This window comes from Schistosoma haematobium, chromosome 6 (assembly GCF_000699445.3).
Source record: "Schistosoma haematobium chromosome 6, whole genome shotgun sequence".
Taxonomy (NCBI): Eukaryota; Metazoa; Platyhelminthes; class Trematoda; order Strigeidida; family Schistosomatidae; genus Schistosoma; species Schistosoma haematobium.
The window spans coordinates 18,212,357-18,232,413 of NC_067201.1; the positions used below are offsets into that span (position 1 = coordinate 18,212,357).

General features: G+C 35.2%; 1 protein-coding gene across 1 annotated transcript in view; it reads left to right on the forward strand.

Moving 5' to 3' along the window:
- The first annotated feature begins 8,259 nt into the window (after nt 1-8,259).
- LIN28 (Protein lin-28) overlaps nt 8,260-20,057 on the forward strand; it is a 36,566-nt gene continuing 24,768 nt past the window's right edge. The window contains exon 1 of the mRNA XM_035731871.2: nt 8,260-8,909. The gene's annotated coding sequence lies outside the window, so the exon portion shown is untranslated. The remainder of the gene's footprint in view (nt 8,910-20,057) is intronic.

Genomic DNA, 20,057 nt, shown 5'->3' on the forward strand with positions numbered 1-20,057 from the left:
TTCTCCTCCCAGTCTTTTGAATGGATGAGGCATGTGAATGGGTAAATTTTAGTTGAGATTTAATTTCAAGCTGTAAATTTCTATAAATTACATTTCTGCTCCCGCATGTTGAGATCACTACGCTGGCATGTTCATAGCAAACATTCGTGGATGACTTCAGAAGCTAGAAACATAATCTTTAGTAGAAATCCACCTCAACAATCAAAATCTTCCTCGTAGATGAACGAGAAGTTAGCTAAATGTACTGGATACAAAGCACGCATTGAAAACTGAAATTGCTGTCAACAACCTGAGTTCTTTTTATATTATTATTATAAGCTTTATTCAACATTATATTTTTGGTACAATATGGAATTCTCAGCATAAAGTATTTCAACAAGTTTCCTTTTCTTATATCTTGATCGATTCTGACAATAAATATCGAGTGACGGCCAGTTAGATGTTAGGAGTTCGGTAATCCACATATGACTAATGTTCATTCGTTTCAATGCATATTGCCAGCCACCATGATGTCGCTGATTGTACCTTTTTGTAACCCGTACAACGAAAGGTCGTAAACTGTTCATAAACGCGCCTGAATAGGTTGTGAGCTAAGTAGACATAATGATGTGCTAAAACAAACAAGAAAACAAATAACTTGACGAAATATCAAGATGAGAGGAACAGGTAGCCCAGATATTCAAGTAGGCCGCCGATTCTTACCTATAAATTGACATCATTGGATCTGTGTACGTATTCTTACTGACTACCCGTTTTGCTGTTTCACTGTCGTCTTCTTTCTTTTTGCATTCTTTGAATTCGTCCATTCCTCTTTACGTGTCCGCATATAATTTTGAAGTCTGTATTCCTTATTGTATTTTTAACTTGTATCATGGTCGTTCGTTTAAACGGAGACCTATGAGGTGGAAAAAACAGAATTTAATCACTTGATTCATTGTATATGTTATGAACGGGGAATTAAGAAGCCCAGACAATTACGAAAGCTATTTTCTTGGGACGTTATTGCATTTCATTCAAAACCTGTAAAACACTTATATTTATTTTTGTCCCTATCTTATTCTACATAACACGAGCTTTCGTTCTATGTATCATTCACTAGCATACCCTTTTTTGTTCCAAAAATATTGTAATTTAAACATTATATTTTGCACTATAATTTCTACCTTAATTCCCTGTTTCGGGCATAACTGTATTTTTCCAAATTATCCTACGTCGTGGTCAAGATATGCACTTATTTATTCATGTACATTTTTGTAGTAATCCGAATTCAGAGAATCCAGAGTTTAGTGTTCCAACTGTCTTGTCTTCTTTCACTCGCGTGCTTGCCAACCAATCAGGATTTAGAATAGTTCTCTCTACCCCAATCGAACTCACGCATATTAGACTCAAGGTTAAGCCACTCAGCCTAACGCGTCAAGGTCATAATTTAGACTACACAGACCAAGGTCAAGTCATAACAAGTATCACGGGGTAAAAGCGATCCAAGGTCATAACAACTGGCGACGGAGAATTTTTTTTCTTTCCTATATTGATTGATCCAGTACAAAATGCCTGTTTCATTGGATGACCTTAAAACTATTCTTCAAATGCAGCAAGCACAAAATGAGGCAAATCAGACGAAGCTTTTGGATGCATTCGCACGAATGTTCTCATTACAGTCGTCCTCAGCTTGTCAATCAGATAAGCATGAAAGCATCATAAATTCTATTTCTGAATTCCAGTATGATCCTGAAGCTAATGTCATTTTCAGTTCGTGGTTTCACCGCTGTGAAGATATTTTCCGCGTTGAATGCTCGCATCTTGATGACGCAGCAAAAGTCCGCTTACTCTTAAGAAGACTGGGAACACAGGAATATAATAAATATGTGAATTTTATCTTGCCGCAAAATCCACGAGATGTATCATTCAAAGATACAGTCCAGATTTTATCTGATATTTTCGATGAACAGTCCTCATTATTTAATACTCGCTATAAATGTTTCCAAATAACAAAATCTCCAGAGAACGATTATCTCACGTATGCCGGGAAGGTAAATCGACAGTGCGAACGCTTCAAAATAAACGAAATCACAGCGGACCAATTTAAATGCTTGATTTTCATATGTGGTCTAAAGAATGAAGAAGATGCAGATGTCCGTACCAGAATGTTGGCACGCATTGAACAAGAACCAAATATGACATTACAAATGGTTACAACCGAATGTCAGCGGTTACTTAATCTCAAGCATGACACTGCGATGGTGCAACAGAAGGGTAAACCTTCCGGTTCTGATTCAATTAATGCGCTCCGATCCATAAAATCATCGAAACAAAACTGTACAAGCAGGAAACAACCTGCCAACCCCCCATCACCATGCTGGTTCTGCGGAGCATGGCATTTTGCAAAATTCTGTCCGTTTAAGAATCATAAATGCCGCAAATGTCATCGCATTGGCCACAAAGAAGGTCATTGTTCGTTAAATAAACGCAAGACTAAACATCGTAGTGAAAATTCAAAGCAACAATCAAATAGTCAGATTAAAACCACGTTTGCAACCTTTAAAGTTGGATTTAAAAATAGGCGGAAATTTGTAAATTTATTAGTAAATGGAAAACTTATACGACTTCAGTTAGACACTGCTTCTGATGTCACGTTGATTTCAAAGAACACATGGCACAAGTTAGGATGCCCATCCATCCGACCGACAGAACATGTCGCCCGAAATGCGTCAGGAGACATAGTAAAGTTGACAGGAGAGGTCCTATGCAATGTTCAACTTATGGGAAGTAAATTTACAGATGTTTGTTATCTAACAAATCGACACGATTTAGATCTATTGGGATTAGATTGGATTGCACATGTTGATACTTTGAATAAATTATTAGATGAGGTATGTTCTCAAAATGTTTCCTATGATTCTATCCAAATCCCTAATGATATTTCTAAATCAAATGTCTCCGACGAATCATCCTCTCTGGATATTAACGAATTAAATGCTTCTGATGAAACATGTTCTTATGATCTTTCTGAATCAAACAATTCAAATGTTATGTGTTCTCACCATGTCAAATCAAATACCGCCGATTCATTGCCTTCTCATAAAATTTCCAAATCGAATACTTCAGACAAAGTATGCGCTAGTGAAACTTCGGAATCTCATGTACTTCTTTCTAATGTTATGTCTACATCAAAGTCTTCTGCTTCCTCTCAATTGTCGTCCGTATCTTACATAAACCATCTTCGACAAATTCTTCCAGTGACAGCTGCTCGAATCGCTGAACACACTCGCCGCGATCCTATCTTAAGACGATTATCTACATTTATCCAGCGTGGTTGGCCCCACGTATAACATCTCATGAACTGAAACAGTATTATCAACGACGCCAATCTTTATCCATCGTCAATGACTGTATAATGGTTGCTGATCGCGTAGTGGTTCCGTATAACTTACGCTCACTCGTCCTGAAACAACTGCATACAGCCCATCCAGGTACTGGAAGAATGAAAGCTATTGCTCGAAGTTATGTATATTGGCCTAATATCGATGAACACATCGAAGATTTCGTGCGTGCGTGCAGAAAATGTGCTGAGGTTTCTAAGTGTCCACGAAAAGCTGAACTACATTCCTGGCCATCTCCAGAAGAACCTTGGTCGCGTATACATGTTGATTTTGCTGGCCCATTCCAGGGTACGTACTTCCTCGTTTGTGTTGATGCTTATTCAAAATGGCCGGAGATTTTTCCTATAAATCAAATCACTTCGCAACAGACTATCATGAAGCTACGGCAGTTATTCTCCCGTTTTGGAGTTCCAGATGTTCTCGTGACAGATAACGGCACTCAGTTTATTTCTTCCATCTTCTCAGATTTCTGCAAGAGGTTTGGAGTCAAACATGTCCGTTCACCTCCGTACCATCCACAATCGAATGGTCAGGCCGAAAGGTTTGTAGATACCTTCAAAAGAGCGCTACTGAAGGCAAAAGGGGAGGGAAAGATAGAGGAGATTCTTGATGACTTTCTCTTGGTCTGTAGAACAACTCCAAACCCATCAACACCAAATCAAATGTCCCCAGCAGAAATTATGTTTGGTAGAAAAGTAAGAACTGCCCTCGATGCCATGAAACCACAGCAAAGAGACATCGGAAAAAGAAACAGAAAGATGGAAAACCAATTTGATCGCCATCATGGGGCGAAACGCAGAATTTTCCAGAAAAATCAAAAAGTATACGTCCGCGATTTCCGATATTCACCTCCACAATGGACCAGTGGACGCATACTTAAGAGACAAGGGAACGTAATGTATGTGGTGGAAGTTGAAGGACAGAAGTGGACACGCCATGTCAACCACATACTGGAAAATGCTGGCACTTCACAGAAAACCGAGAAATTAGACTCAATGTGGAGAATCATTCTGGACAGTTTTGACATAAAATGCTCAGCGACTCAGAAGACCACGCAACCTGAACAAAGTCCTATTAGGAAAGCATCACGGAAACGCAGAAGACCAGATATTCTACAGGTAGACCCAAAGAGGAGAACATACGTTTCCGAAGGAAGATATCAATGATGATATCTCAGCACTTACCTGTATATAGTAACTAACCATTTTTTTTTCTTTTTTTTTAAAGGGGGAAGGTGTTATGAACGGGGAATTAAGAAGCCCAGACAATTACGAAAGCTATTTTCTTGGGACGTTATTGCATTTCATTCAAAACCTGTAAAACACTTATATTTATTTTTGTCCCTATCTTATTCTACATAACACGAGCTTTCGTTCTATGTATCATTCACTAGCATACCCTTTTTTGTTCCAAAAATATTGTAATTTAAACATTATATTTTGCACTATAATTTCTACCTTAATTCCCTGTTTCGGGCATAACTGTATTTTTCCAAATTATCCTACGTCGTGGTCAAGATATGCACTTATTTATTCATGTACATTTTTGTAGTAATCCGAATTCAGAGAATCCAGAGTTTAGTGTTCCAACTGTCTTGTCTTCTTTCACTCGCGTGCTTGCCAACCAATCAGGATTTAGAATAGTTCTCTCTACCCCAATCGAACTCACGCATATTAGACTCAAGGTTAAGCCACTCAGCCTAACGCGTCAAGGTCATAATTTAGACTACACAGACCAAGGTCAAGTCATAACAAGTATCACGGGGTAAAAGCGATCCAAGGTCATAACAGTATACTTAACCTTAAAATATGTTCTGTTGTACTGCTGTTTTACTTTCATAATTTAATATGTGTTATGGTCATCCGTTATTGGTTTTTCTGGACTCCCTTAGATCCCTAATTTACATTTGACCGAATCTGCTTCATAAAATGACTTTATTGTAATTTTCAAAAAAAATCTTAGTTGAATTTTAATTCTAATATATACCTGGTAATATGCATAACATTCCCATTTGTTTCTTGAATTTTAATTGGAACAACATTAATTTTCCATATCGGAGGCGTTTACACATTACTTCTGCCAGGTTTCGATCTCTTTAGGTGTAAATAGCTACTCGTTCACGTGGAATTTTCCCTTGATCTACTGGATATACTCATGGATATCAAGTGAGATAAACATATGAACTACTATGTTATTATTCACATTATTTATCTTCTCGGACTACAAGATGCTAGGTCTAAGGTGGATAATATGTTCCTGAATCATGAAAATTCTGGTTTGAGGAAAAAGTAGTACATTTAACTAATATGAAATCTTGATAGTTGTTTAGACTTATAAAGTCAAATGACAGTTATTTAAGTCAGCAAGAAAAAAAAACATGGAACTCCTAGCAACACTGGAGATAAAATAAGACATTTGTGTTTTCCAATTTCTCGTATTGGTTACATAACAACTGTCTCAATTATTTTACTCCGAGTTAAACTAAATTCATTACTGCACAATTTTTTTTTACCTAGATTGTCATTAAATCGGTGTTGGAGCATTAAGCTCTAAGACAAGTATCATGTACATGTCAGATATTTCATGAGTATAATTCTTACATAATCTAGATTAATATCACTTTCATATTTGAAACATAAAAAACCAGTTCCTGCAATTTGACATAGCATTTTGACACTTCTTTTTTACATGTCATGCCAAGTGGGCATAATCACCCATGCATTAAAATTGTAGACTGTGTTCTAGCTACAGGACAACAAAAGTAGGTTAACTAGATTACCAGTATCACGTGTTTTATTGTTCTAGCATTAGCAATTCTCATATGTAAACTATGTCCAGTCATTTGAACTGATATTCGATTGGTTACTTAACTTAATGTGCTATTGCATATACAAATACAAAGACGTACCATCCTTATGATAGGCCAATTTATTTTGGCACGTGATGTAATAAATTAAAACAGTCATATAGCTGATCAGCACGCAAAAATATTTATCGTTGATTCGACCAAACGAATAAACTCTGTATGGAAAACGTATTACATTTACCTCGTATTTTTTATATCTAACTTCATAAGATTGACCAGAAATTAACTACCTTCGGCTGTGGTACTTCCAGTAAGGAAATTATCTGTCAGACACAATAAACTTAAGGCAATACAAAAAGAACCATCAAAGGCTGATAAACGGCCAACGCAAACAATACAATTCCCCCTTAGTTTCTTTGAAGTCAAACTACAGAGAATCAGAAAAATAAGGCTAAATCTCATCACTAACGTTATTTGTAGTGGGAGGTTAAGACAATCAATTAAGTAGTTCTAGGGCAAATTAAATACAATAAAGTAGTTGATGCCATTAGCCTTTTTTAGATCCACAACTTACCTTATGAACACTGAGACTAAGTTCTAATACTCAGTCATAGACTTATCAAATGCGCTCTGTTCTGGTTCGCATCAAAGATCAAAATTTACTGAGTGGACTAATTAGGCATTATGTGTGTATAATTTTATGTGGATTTTTGTGGACTAATTTTTTTACACTTGCGTTGTTGTACATTAGGAATGCACGTTTCTTTGAAGAAGAGTATGGTTCATAGAAAATTGATCTTCAAAGTTAAATGAATGGGCTTAAAAATATAGGCCACTCAATTTCTAATCAGCGTCATAACTGTTTCATGCATATTGAAATAACTATGGAGTGTAGTTTTCATTTGCACCAGTGAAACGTATTAAACTAGGATAAAACAATTTTCTGGTACTTTTTAGCTAATAGATTACTTTTGCCTTCATTAAATACAACGTTGCCCATATAATTGTTCAGTTAAGAAAAAAGATCTAAGATAATATATATATTTGTTATTGGTGTTGTTATTGTTAAGAGATAGGTATTCGATATGTATAAATTAACACGACAAGCTTCTTGATTAAACCACTCGTCTGAGAAAACGATACCCCACCCAAATAGTCCACCTGACTGTCGTGTCTTTATGACCCGCTAGTTATCATGTAATTTATTCGCTAATCAAAACACGACTTATCCGCTCTAGTACTGTACTAAACCAATGACGTTCGTCCGGTCTGACCAGCCTAGCTTCCTCATTCGTTCGTTGCTCGGCTAGCCCGTCCAGTTGAGTCCAGAATGCCAATAACAGCTTTCACTATGAGAGCCATTTATTTCAGACATACTGGGTTTATATATCAACCAAACAGACCGCAACGCACCATAAAATAGGAAATAACATTGATACACAATAAAACCGAAAAGTGGCTATGAACGTGGGAGACGGTAATCAAATAACTGAGTATAACTTAAGTACAGTAAATCGTATAATAATAATCTATAAATCAAAGTGAAGCTTATAATAAGATGAATATAAATATACACAATCTAATTACTGAATAGTTATACCATAAGAATATATAGACAATATTAGTCCATTATTAGGTCTCAGAGGTTACTCGTAATTTAATCTTCGCTAGCATATAACACTGACACATAAATCTTCTCCACCGTCTGAATAAACTAGGAATTCTCACAATTACAAAACATAAGTAAACTATGTGATTTCTATGGGTATAAGTTTAAACCAGATTTTCTTGCTTTGAATTCTTATCAATGATATTAAAATACATTTTAATTTTATTCCTTTGAATTTTTATCTTTACTTTTGAATGTATGTGCGCGTGCATCGTACTACAACGGATTTTAGATCGCTAGTAAAATCTCGACTTTTTACCATTGAAACTGAGTGAATTGGACTTTTGTTATTTTGTGTAAATTAACCGGTCTGACGATATCAAATGTGTTTAAAAAATTTTTTGACTTTACAGCACATTGTCTCACGATTGCACACATTATTAGCAACATTCATATTGTAATTATGCAAACTACGCGCTTAAGTTGTATTGTAGTGTAGGGTATATCTATGCCACAGGGTATTAGTAAACATCCAACCAGTCTATCTAGTCCAAAATTCAGACCACTGGCCTAGATAGCAGGTATTTCGCCGCACATGCAGTATATATATACACGTGAACGCAAACACAACTGGAATTTGAATTACCAATCAAATTTGTTGACATTCTATTCATCCTTTTTATGATCTCATATGTATGGGTTTGTATAAATATTAATCAGACTTGGAGATAATTTTAGAGGAGATTAATAAGAGAGATTTTTTGGATCTAATAATTAGTACGCCTAGTAAATCACACATATACATCCACCATCGTCATCATCATCATCGTCATTATTATTATTATTATTATTACAAAACTAGTTTAATCGTCACTTATGGGCGGGAGAGAAAACCAATAGACCATTTTCGTCATATAACTAATACATACATACATATATACAAAAGACCAGATCAGTTTGGAATCCATAGTAGAAATATATCCAATGCAAAAATAATCAAGCTAACACCGTAAAAATTGCAAGGGAAAAGTCTTGAGGTTTGGGCAGCCCAGATGGTCTGGAAAAAATACAGATGTAGAAGTGTTGTTATAAAATAATGACATAACTTTTCAAGGTGAGTTTTGGTATTCTTTACTGTTGTAGACTGCTCAATGCAATAAATCATGCACTAGTTTGAAGAGTTTAAAAACATTTTATGCACACTGTTATCATGTTATCATGTGACATGTCAACCTAATTCTATTCAACCATTCAGCTATTGTTTCACTCTATTATCTTATGACCGTCCACTAGCACTGAATTACTTTATTTAATAATCAGAATTAAATTATCAAGATGAGTTTAACTTCTTAACACAATGATGTATTGTTTTCAATACCTTATAGTTTTAACTATTATGTAAGGATCTTTCTCTTCAGCAAATTCTCCATAGAAAACAAGTTTGAATGCAGCAAACAACAATGGTGAGATGGAAACTGTGAAATTATATTAAAACCGACTTTAAAGAAGACAGATAATCAATGCATTAATACTAGTTTATTTGATTTTGAACCATCCTACCTCTTGTCTTCAATCACAAATCTTGACTACTTTAAGGACCTCAAGCGAAAATTCTATAAATCCTGACATAGTACTGTAAAACTATTAGTCAGCTAGTGGGGTGATCTCGTGCTCTTGTAACCTTGAGGTTTTTCTTAGCTGACTATTATACTAACCAGTATGGTAAACCAAGGTAGATGGCAGCTGGGTATACGTAGTACATGTTTCAAGCACCACAGTAGATAAAGTTCCCAGCATCGTCAATTGTAGCACCATCGCTACCTAGTAACTGATGCTCTTCCACAACATTATGCACTGGGTGTTCCAAGCTTAACTGAGGATCACTTAGAAGAGTATCAATCTATAGACATCTTCATACTTTAAAGACCATGCTGCATTGCCGTAAAGTAATACAGAGTGAACCTTGCCAAAAGGGAAATACTAGGTGCGTATGTTTAGATTATTGGTAATGAAACTAGAGCTAATAATTGATCACACAAAAATACACAATTTCTCTCTATAGTTGTATGAGTTTTGTTAAGCTGGATGGGGTAAAGTTTTTTTCAGAACATGAACTCCAAGACCATCATCGTCATACTAACAAATTTTGCTGTGCATTTTGATAAGAAATGTCTAACCAGTTGTACAGTATTCAGATCAATTTCAAAGCTCATTTTTATTTTAATGAGTCAGGCGAATGAAATCGAGAGTCTAATATATGTGATAAATAAGTCGAGTGTGTAATGTTGACTTTATTGAAAATTTGTCTTTTTTTTGAGTACGTACAACAATCGATCGGAAGTCCCAGTTTGAATTAGTACAATATAAACTAAGAGTAAAGTGAAATTTGGAAATTCCTTTAACTGATACTGAAACTTTCGACTTGCGGTAACAATATCAGCTATAGGCGATGATACAGTGTAAGATTTGGTAGTAATTTCCTTCAGATATGAATAATTTAATATTGATCCTAGTATGCAGTAATCTACTGTATGGTCGATTCTTGGAGTGAACAATGAAATGCCTTAAGGTATTCTTTCTAGGAAATCTTAGTTCAATTGAAATCAATTATTGTTGGATTTTAATTTTATCATAAAGTACAAAAACTCATGTCAACTTTCTTTTTTCTAGTTTACCCTTTTTCATTTATTTCCATAAGTTGTAGTATTTCATTATGTGGAAAATGATCACTCAGTCAAATATTCATTTAAAAGTGATCTTTCGAATTTCTATGTTAAATATTAAAGCAAATCACTACAACTAAGAATGTTGATTTGTTGTAAAAGCAACAGAATATACTGTTTCATTTTAACTCATCGCGTTGTACACCACCTAAACCAGAAGGAAATAACTCGTGACTCACTCTAATGTTATCTATGGTTTTCAATCTGATATCAGTCTGTGACAAAACTATTATGAAATTTAACTAATCTCTCTCTATAAGAGAGCAAGAAAGAAGATTGATGTAGAATAATAACTGAATTCATTTTATTTCATTAGGTTCTCATCAGCTGCTTACAACCTAAATTATTTGAAAATCAACGTTAATACAGATATTGACATACTTATACATACGAGGGTGATTAAAGATGAATATGTGTATCATGATGTAGCGAAGATTTCAGTAGACGTAGTACGATCATTAAAAGTTTTGTTTCAGATAAATAAAGTTTGGGAGGGAAAGTTCCCGAACATTGAAATAATGATTAGAACTTATGGAGTTAACAAACATCAAATAATTGTGTAATGAAGCAACTGAAAATAAGTTAATTATAATACAGAAAGATATGAATTGAAATCAGTCAGCTATGATTTAAAGAAACATGACAATGATGTAATATGAACTTGCGATGACACTGCTGAATGCTTTTTATCCATTTGACCTTAAACTTTTCGGAATATGTACTTTGAATCGGACATAAGCTCTCCTTTCTGTTCTACCAATGTAACTACTTTGGCAGATACAAGTAAATTTGTATACACAATTGGTGGTAACATGAAAGGGATACTTGTCGATCTTTGGTTATGTTAAAGGACATGTTGTTTTGGACAGGACAATCAGTTTAGCTGCAGGATAATTTCTTGTCAATGCAGCTTTTAGTCTCATATTGATTGACACTGTGACATCATCACCTTTGAATTTAAGTTGAATAAAATTAGGTTTTTTTACTTGCTGTAGTTTCTTCGGGTTTGTTTTATCTTCATGTTTTACATGTTTCTCAATAAATTTCAGTGGGTATTCGTTATGTTTCAAACTTTTTTTAACATTCATTACTTCCTCTTCTAGTGTATCGCCAGTGCATATTCTTTCTGTTCTGTGAAACAGTGTTTTGACCAGTGCCTTTTTGTAACTGATTGGACAAAAGCTATTGAACTTGAGATAACTACCATTCCATGTGTCTTTCTTATAAACTGAACGTTGAACTGTACCATCCTTTCTTCTTTTCATCGCGATATCGAAAAAATGGAGCCTGTTTTCTTTTTCATGTTCCATAGTGAAATGGATATTTGGATGGGCTTCGTTGAAAGCTTTTAGTAGATTTATTGCATGTTGATTATTACATATGATGAAGGTATCATCAACATACCTCGAATAATACGTCATTTCATCAATCGCTCCTTTGAGCTTAGTTCTTTCGAGATTAGCCATGAAAATATCTGCTAGGACAGGACCTAACGGACTTCCCATTGCTACACCATCGGTTTGTAGGTATATGATATTGTTGAACTGGAACTGAACATCTTTTGTGTACATGATTTACAGTCGTTTGAATTCTGATGCTGTTAGAGGTAGGATGTCAGAATTTCGGCAAATTATGTCTATGGTTTCAAGAAGTGGTATTTTTCTTAACAATGATGTTACATCAAAGGAAACAATAAACTTACCAGCAATATTTATGTAGTTCATGCTGTCAGCAAATTCGAATGAATCATTTTATGTATAGGTGGCTAAGCGTTGACGAACTGGTTCTGACTCATCCGCTAACCATCGTGCAACTTTGTGGTATGGTGAATTGATTATTGACAGAATAGGTCTATGAGGAATACCTTGTTTATGTACTTTTGGTAAACCATACATGTGGGGCAAACGAGACCCACGAGGTCGTAGGTTATTGTAAGTAGTTGTAAGGTTGTAAGCAGCTGATGAGAACCTAACGAAATAAAATGGGTTCATATTATCTTGTACCAATCTTCGATGTTCCTCTCTTTAAGATTATGAATTAGCGTGCTTAATTGAATTTCCATACTATCTTCTATAAACGGCGTACTGAAAAGCAATTTGAAAAGTATTTCATTGAAGCTTTTTAAACATGTAAGAACTGCTTATGTACTTAAGCTTCCTATCCCACTTGGGGCGGAAACTGTCGACAAAGGATCTCTTCGAAACTTTTTCCTGGACTGGCATTTCCAATTATTATCAAGTACTTTTCATATTCTTAATAGCATGCCACCCATGTCCAGCATCGTGTATTCTTTCGTCTGTTACTTTTTGTTTACGCCCTGAGGATTCCAAGCTAGAGCGTGTCTTATGATTCAGGTTAACTGTTATTGTAAACGTCTTCTTTCCACCATCAGCATATCTTCATAATTTCTCCCTCAACTGGTAGTTGGTTTGTTTTATGCTTGAGGTCTCTAGTCAGTAGGTCTAGAGTGTGGTGTGTAGGTAGTTGTTTACAAGTGCCTGTGGGTTTTGATGATCGTGACGGCAGTCCTCCACCTTTCAGCTCCGTAAAATAGAGCTGTCTATTTCATTGAAGTCATGAACCGATCCAAGTTAGACCATCATTGAAAATCTAGAAGTACTGGACGGCTGTTTCGTCCTAGCTCGTTAGCATCTTGCAAAAGGTTAGATCAAACTTTTGTGATACCACTTGTCAAAGTATCGAATACCTCTTTAGCTTTGGTTTCAGCTTGACCACCACGAGATGGTGATTTGAAGGTATATCATCTCTTCTCTTTTTTCCTTTGCATTCTTTGGATCCTCTGAAGTTTTTATTTATGGACATCTGATCTGTTTGGTTTACTATAGTGCTGACCTGTGAAACCCACGAAACTTTGCACATACGGTTTATGAGTGAGTAGGGGGAGTGCTACATCTTATCATCATTATGTTGAAACTACGTTGATCTACTATCTTTCTTTATTCTGGTTTCTTTTTCTCAATATAAGAAAATCCACGATCATTAATACTTGATACCGTCCATCCCAAACTTGGCATTTAGATCCCCCATCAAGATGGTCAGGTCTTTTATGAGAACCCCCTAATATAGACCACAGTCTTTCATAAATCTGGTCTTCAACGTACACATTGTCATCACTAATGGGATGCATAGCACAGTAATAAACTCATGGTAATCCTTTCCTTCCTTGTTCTGAAGAATGCTTTTATGACCCTATATAATGCTGTTGAAACTTCTTCAGAGCATATTGGTACAACCACTTGTGTTTGTGTCAGGAATATTTTTATATTCATGATCAGAACACAATAAGAGCTTTTTTGAAATTACTCTCTTCTGTTCAGCTTATGTTCACCGAATTCTACCAACTCTAAGAATAGATAGATTGAATCTTCTCATTTCTACCGTTATTTGATTGACCGTTCAGGTCTTCCACATCGTCCTGACATTCCATGTCCCTACGTTTACTTTTGCCACGGTTATTAGAAGAGGAATCAATCTCTTGGCTTCTGAATAATCTCAGCTATTACTATGAGGCGTCGTACCTCTTCTATATGAAGATCCCACAACTCTCAGAGCGGTGTTAAATTAGTTTTCTATGGTTAACGAATTTTTAATGGAGTTCAATTTTATGTGGTGGGGTTGCTGACCTCACTCCAAACACCTTTCCGCGGGCTCGGGACCTGAAGTAGCTCCAGAGCTTCTCCAGAAGGAGTTATATATGTCTTATATTTCTGAATAAAATCGGTGAGTGGTTCCAAACCTTGGTTTGGGGCTTTTTCGTACACGTCAGCACATCGTATTTGCGACCTACTAAGTAGTTAATTCACTTGGTATTGTTTTACCTGAATCTTCCCATTAATGTTTTAGGACTGAAAATGATCAGTCTCTTGTTGACATATGTGCATCTTGTGCTGATTGCCTTGATATTGCCTTAATTCACAAGTTTTACAAGCAAAGATGGATAGTGGCTAGCAGTGGAATCCAGGATGCGCGTTTCGTCCTATTTTGGAGTCATCAACTGAATGTACCTGCATCGCAGTGTTGATGTTCACTCTGGGACTCGAACTCAGTACCGTGGCTATCAGGTCTCGGTAGCTAAGTGGATAACGCGATGGCGTTTGAAGCGAACGGTACTGAGTTCGAGTCCCTGAGTGAACATCAACACCGATGCAGGCACATCCAGCTGACGAGTCTCAAATAGGACGAAACGCGCGTCCTGGATTCCATTGCTATCCACTACCTTTCTTTGCTTAAAAAGCTCGTGACTTAAGGCTACATCGAGGCAAATCGCACAGGATGCACTTATGCCAACAAGAGACTGATCAATTGCAGTCCTAAATAACAATGGGAAGATATAAGTAAACCAACACCAAGTGAACTACTATTTGTCATTAACCTTTTAATAATCAAATGGTCTCTTTTCGATATTTTACATTTCCGAAGAATTTGTGACACAATATTATTTGAAAGAGTGAACAAGTCATTTGATTTTGCAATCCGTGACTTCATTACTCTGTTCTCATTAACAGATCATAGTAAATCATTATGTTGAAAATATATATTTATAAAGATTAGGTTCAGTAAATATGTCCGCACATTATAAGTGGGTCGTTTTGTATTCACTATTTACCACTTTTTAAACAGATAACACAAGGGAAACCTATATTGTAGTCTTAAATTGATTAAGATCTATAAATCTAGTTTTATACTTTCATTATATTGGGATTATAGCTAGTAGTAGAATCAAAAACCCATGTTTGGTCCTATTTTGGACCTGTCAGGTGTTATTCATGCAACCTATCGTTGATGCCCACATTTAGAATCGAACCCATTATCTACCACTTCAATCTCCATTGGGTCATTCACTTAATTACTGAGTCTTAATAGCCACTAACATGTTCAAAGGTTACGTAATTAAATATAAAGGTTTGAAATTTCCGGCTGTTGAAATTAGTTACGGGATTTTAGTATATGTGTAATTAAGATAGTGTCGAGATAATCCTCTCAATATGTATATACCCCAAATAGACTCTGATCAATTGCAGTTCTTAATATTAACAGCATCAAATTTAAAACCCTCACATATTTGATATTACATAGTTTGTAAGCGATTCTTTTGAGAATCCTATAAATACAAATACTATAAGACTGCAAGTGAGATGAGCATGACTGTAAAATATTCGAGACTAGTAACAGTGGCTGACCATTTTAAGTAGTAGATTCGTTTTGGTTAATGTTTATGCCTGTAAACTGCAATCTGTGACTAATAAAGAAATATTCATCATCAGTCTCGAATATTTCTAATTCCCACTGGATCGTGCATTACAAATGTAGTCCGATAAATTCCAACTGAACAGTTGACAGAAACAACACTAGCTAAAAAAATCAGGAGTTCAGTATCTGGTATTATTGAATTTTTTACTTGCTAAGTAGTATCGAATTAGAACTAAGTATTCGTTCGAGGTTTCCTAGCTTAGATCATTGAATGTTAATAAGACTTCGTCAAGTGTCAAAATGTTTTCTAATAATTATTATAAACTATATTGAAATTCTGACATCAGTAGATAAGTAAATTTTCTAATGAATAATAACCGACAACGCACTTATATTTGAATATGTACTTTGTTCTTAATTATTAAAAATGTTCCTCCTACATTACCAGTTGATTATCTCACCTTAGTTTTTTTTGTTGTTTATTGTACAATAATGAACTGAGTATTCTGATTAAATTTTTCAGAGCAAAATACGACGCCTACAAGCATTTAAAATAGTTTACATTAGTCAAGTGTAGGAGTAAATTTTGGAGATAGAAATATTATTTATGTACACCATTGAATTATAGGTTTGGTGGCGTTTCTTTATCAATAAAATAAGGTAGATATAAAGTCGAAAAATTGTCTTTTTAATTATACAGGGAATGATAACACACAAATTATGTAGGTTTAAAAGCAATCAACATAAAACTCTGAACCTACAATCTTAATTTGTTTGGATTTATCAAGATAAGAATACAAAACTATTGTTCAAGGTTCGAAAACTAATAGATTGTAATGCCACATGTCAATCTAGAGAATGAATATTAAATCCATAATTATCTTTGTTATTTTGTTGAGACTAAGAGTTACGGACGACGTTTGAGTGATTCAACATTGACCTTGAGAATGTACACTTATTGGGTTATATATTAATGTGAGAAATCAGGATTAGAATTTACAGCTGTACGTTAGGATTATGAGTTAGATTTAGGGTTGGATGGATGAATTTCGCGCCACATCCAAGACCTATTGTCTTAAGTCAGATTGGTTTGTCCACAAATTATAGTCTCGCCGTCATTTTCTCAAGCATGAAGGATGTAAAATTCACTTGGTGTTGTTCTACTTGTACCTTCCCATTGTTATTTAGGACTGCAACTGATCAGTCTCATGTTGGTATATGTGCATCCTGTACGGTTTGTCTCGATATAGCCTTAAGTCACAAGCTCTTTGCCAACTACGTTGCCGGATGTATGTTTTAAAATCAGCTGAAAAATTTGCCGGCTAGTGCAACTTGCCATACAAGAGCAGCTGAACTGGCAAATCATTCGAACAATACGATTTCAGCTGGTCTATATTATTTAACATCAGACTGTTGTAGGATAGGAAGCAGTAGTATACCTTTTCTTCACAGCGTTTTATATTTTATTATATTATTATTTCACTTAGCAGGTCTCTTGTTAACTCTAGTTTCAATAACAACGTCGTTTTCGATACTGTCATTACATTTGACTATGATCTGGTCTGGTTTGTGTGCCTACTTGTACTTATTTTTAAGATTCATTCCTGTTAAATAGACCAGGCCAAGTACTTATTTCTTCAAGTATTTCGTCAGGGTAATTACATTAAACAAAATAAACTGGGCTTTTCATTAAGTTTCTTCATTTTTACCTGAGTGATATATAGCTGTAAAAATGGGTTAATTGTCAACTGACGACCATCTAGTTTCTCACACTCATAATTAATTCATAGTTTTTTTTTCACTTTTTTTGGAGAGACAGGATTTTAAATACATTTTAAGGAACGTTTCGTTATCAGTTTCGCAGTAAATATGATCAAAATGAAGGTGGATCTACTTTATTATTTAAATACAATTTTTAACAAAATCATTTATTAAATTTCTCAGATAGTGTAATTATAAAATGTAAGAGTTTTTTGAAATATTTACACTGCTTTCTTTCATGTTGAATATAGAAATTCTTACCTTGAATTTCTTTAAGATGAAATGTCCACGTTGCATTATAAATCATTATGAGTAAGATTACTACATTTTAGTGATCGAATAATGATGTTGATAATTTTTGCATCAGGAAAACAGAGATTTTTTTATCGAGATCATGAACCGATTGATGTTAGACCACCATTGAAAACCTGGAAGTACTAAATGGCATTTCATCCTATTGTGAAAAGTTTCAGCAATGTGCATCCACGACCCCGCCCGCGGGATTCAAGCTGAGGGCCTTCGGTCTCGCGCGCGGACCTCTAACCGAGATTATTGAACACTTATTTTGCATTATTATGGAACTCTCAAACGGTACGCATCAATAACACTACAAGAAACCGGGTTCGATTATTTTGGATCTCACAGAAATTCGAAGAATTTTAGATTACTTAGCCATGGCATTTGAAAATGAATCTGCGACAAGAATAACCTATCGATGAACGCACATTGATGTCAATATACAATAAATTGACAGTTTAATTCCTAGCTATTGAGATATCCCTCTACTTGAGTTGAAAATTCTACGAAAAGAACTGTTTCCTACCCTCAGTTTTACCTATGCGAAAATTATCAACTACATTATTGGATCACAATAATACAACGTAGACATCTTACTTTGGAGAAAGTCAATGTTAGAATTTCTAAATTCAATATGAAAGCAAATGGAACAAATGTTTCAACAATCTCTTAACTTTCATTACTATTACTATTGAGTTTATTTGATATTGTATTCTTAGTACAATATGGAATTATCAGCGCAAAGTATTTCAACAAGTTACTTTTGCAAAACAAAAAAAATGATAAATCGGCAGTTGCGTGCATATATACATAAATAAAGTAGATAAACTACCTGAAATTAGATAAAATGTTATCTTTAAAGATTTGAATCTGTACAATATTTTAATTAGAAACATGTTTAAGAATACAAGTTATTGATTAGGTAAGCTCTAACTATCTGATCTTCATATAGTACATTTGTTAGATAAGGTATCGTAAGACTTTTATATCTTTGCTTGCATGCATGGATTCTAATGTATTGGCGCCTAGTTTTACAAGAAGATATACAAGGAGAAATATATGAATGAAGTGGATGGTTATCATCTGATAAGATAAGACTTAGCAGGAGTTTGCAAGATTTTAGATGACCGCAACCATATTAATAATGACTTCAAAATGTTCATCATACACCCTGCTAACTGCCTTCAGCACTACCCGCAATACAGAAAAATCTTCTCTGAAAAGCCCGAGAAAGGATGATGGAGGGTAGTAAAGAAAAATTGGTAATATACAAGAGTTAATGTCATAGAAGTAAGCGTCGAGTAATCCCAGAAGCATGGAGCCTTTTTATGTAGTAAGTCAGTCGGAAAACGTTCTTTGATAACAATAAGACATGAGAAGACCAAGAGAGATCAGAGGAAAAGCTTACACCAAGATGAATAACCTTTGGCACTGTGTTTATTAAAGAATCCCCAATAGTGCAAGCTTTATGGGATTCCAACAGGGTGTTTAAATGCTATTCATGTCTCAGGCTCAAATTAACAATTTGACACTTAGAAGGATTAAATGTCAGACCATTAACAACAGACCATCGTTCAATGAGAGACAGGAACTAATTCGTTTCTAGGGGCAATGAAGACGTAGAAATTAGCACACGTACAGTGAGATTAGGTAACACAGAACACCAGCACATTTCTGTTACGTCCTCTATTTGATTACGGCAGACTACGGTACATAAGGCACAGAGCTTTTAGGCCGATAAACAGGAGTAACTCCAAATCTGAGGGTTAATAATGCTCTAGCTTTCGTGCATTCACCCGATCCTTCTGTAAACACGTGGTTATATCTTTGTAACGCCACTTTCTGGTTCTCCTCTGGTGGGTTATCGGTTGTCACTCGGCTGTAAATGTTGGTAATCAAAATATCTGCTAATTTTAGTGTCTGTATCAGATTTCATCCCAATAAACTGAGTTCTGGATTTCCTGTAAGGTATACTATTGCATAGGTTGTTGAATTATCTTTAGAAACAGTGCAGTATACTTCTCCTACAATACGTAACTTCCCACCTGAAGCACCGTGTTCTAGTTGCGTCGTCGGGCGAATTGGTGGTCTTACAGTATTCATTCAAGTTTCTGTGCTGATAAGAGAAATGTCAGATGCTGCATCAATTTGAATACGAATACGGTGTTTATTAATGTACACAGTTACATATTTCCTTCGTCAATAAATTCCTGCTCAGCTATGAGCTACCAATATTTTGTTAGTTATGGCACCAGATCTGTATATTTCTA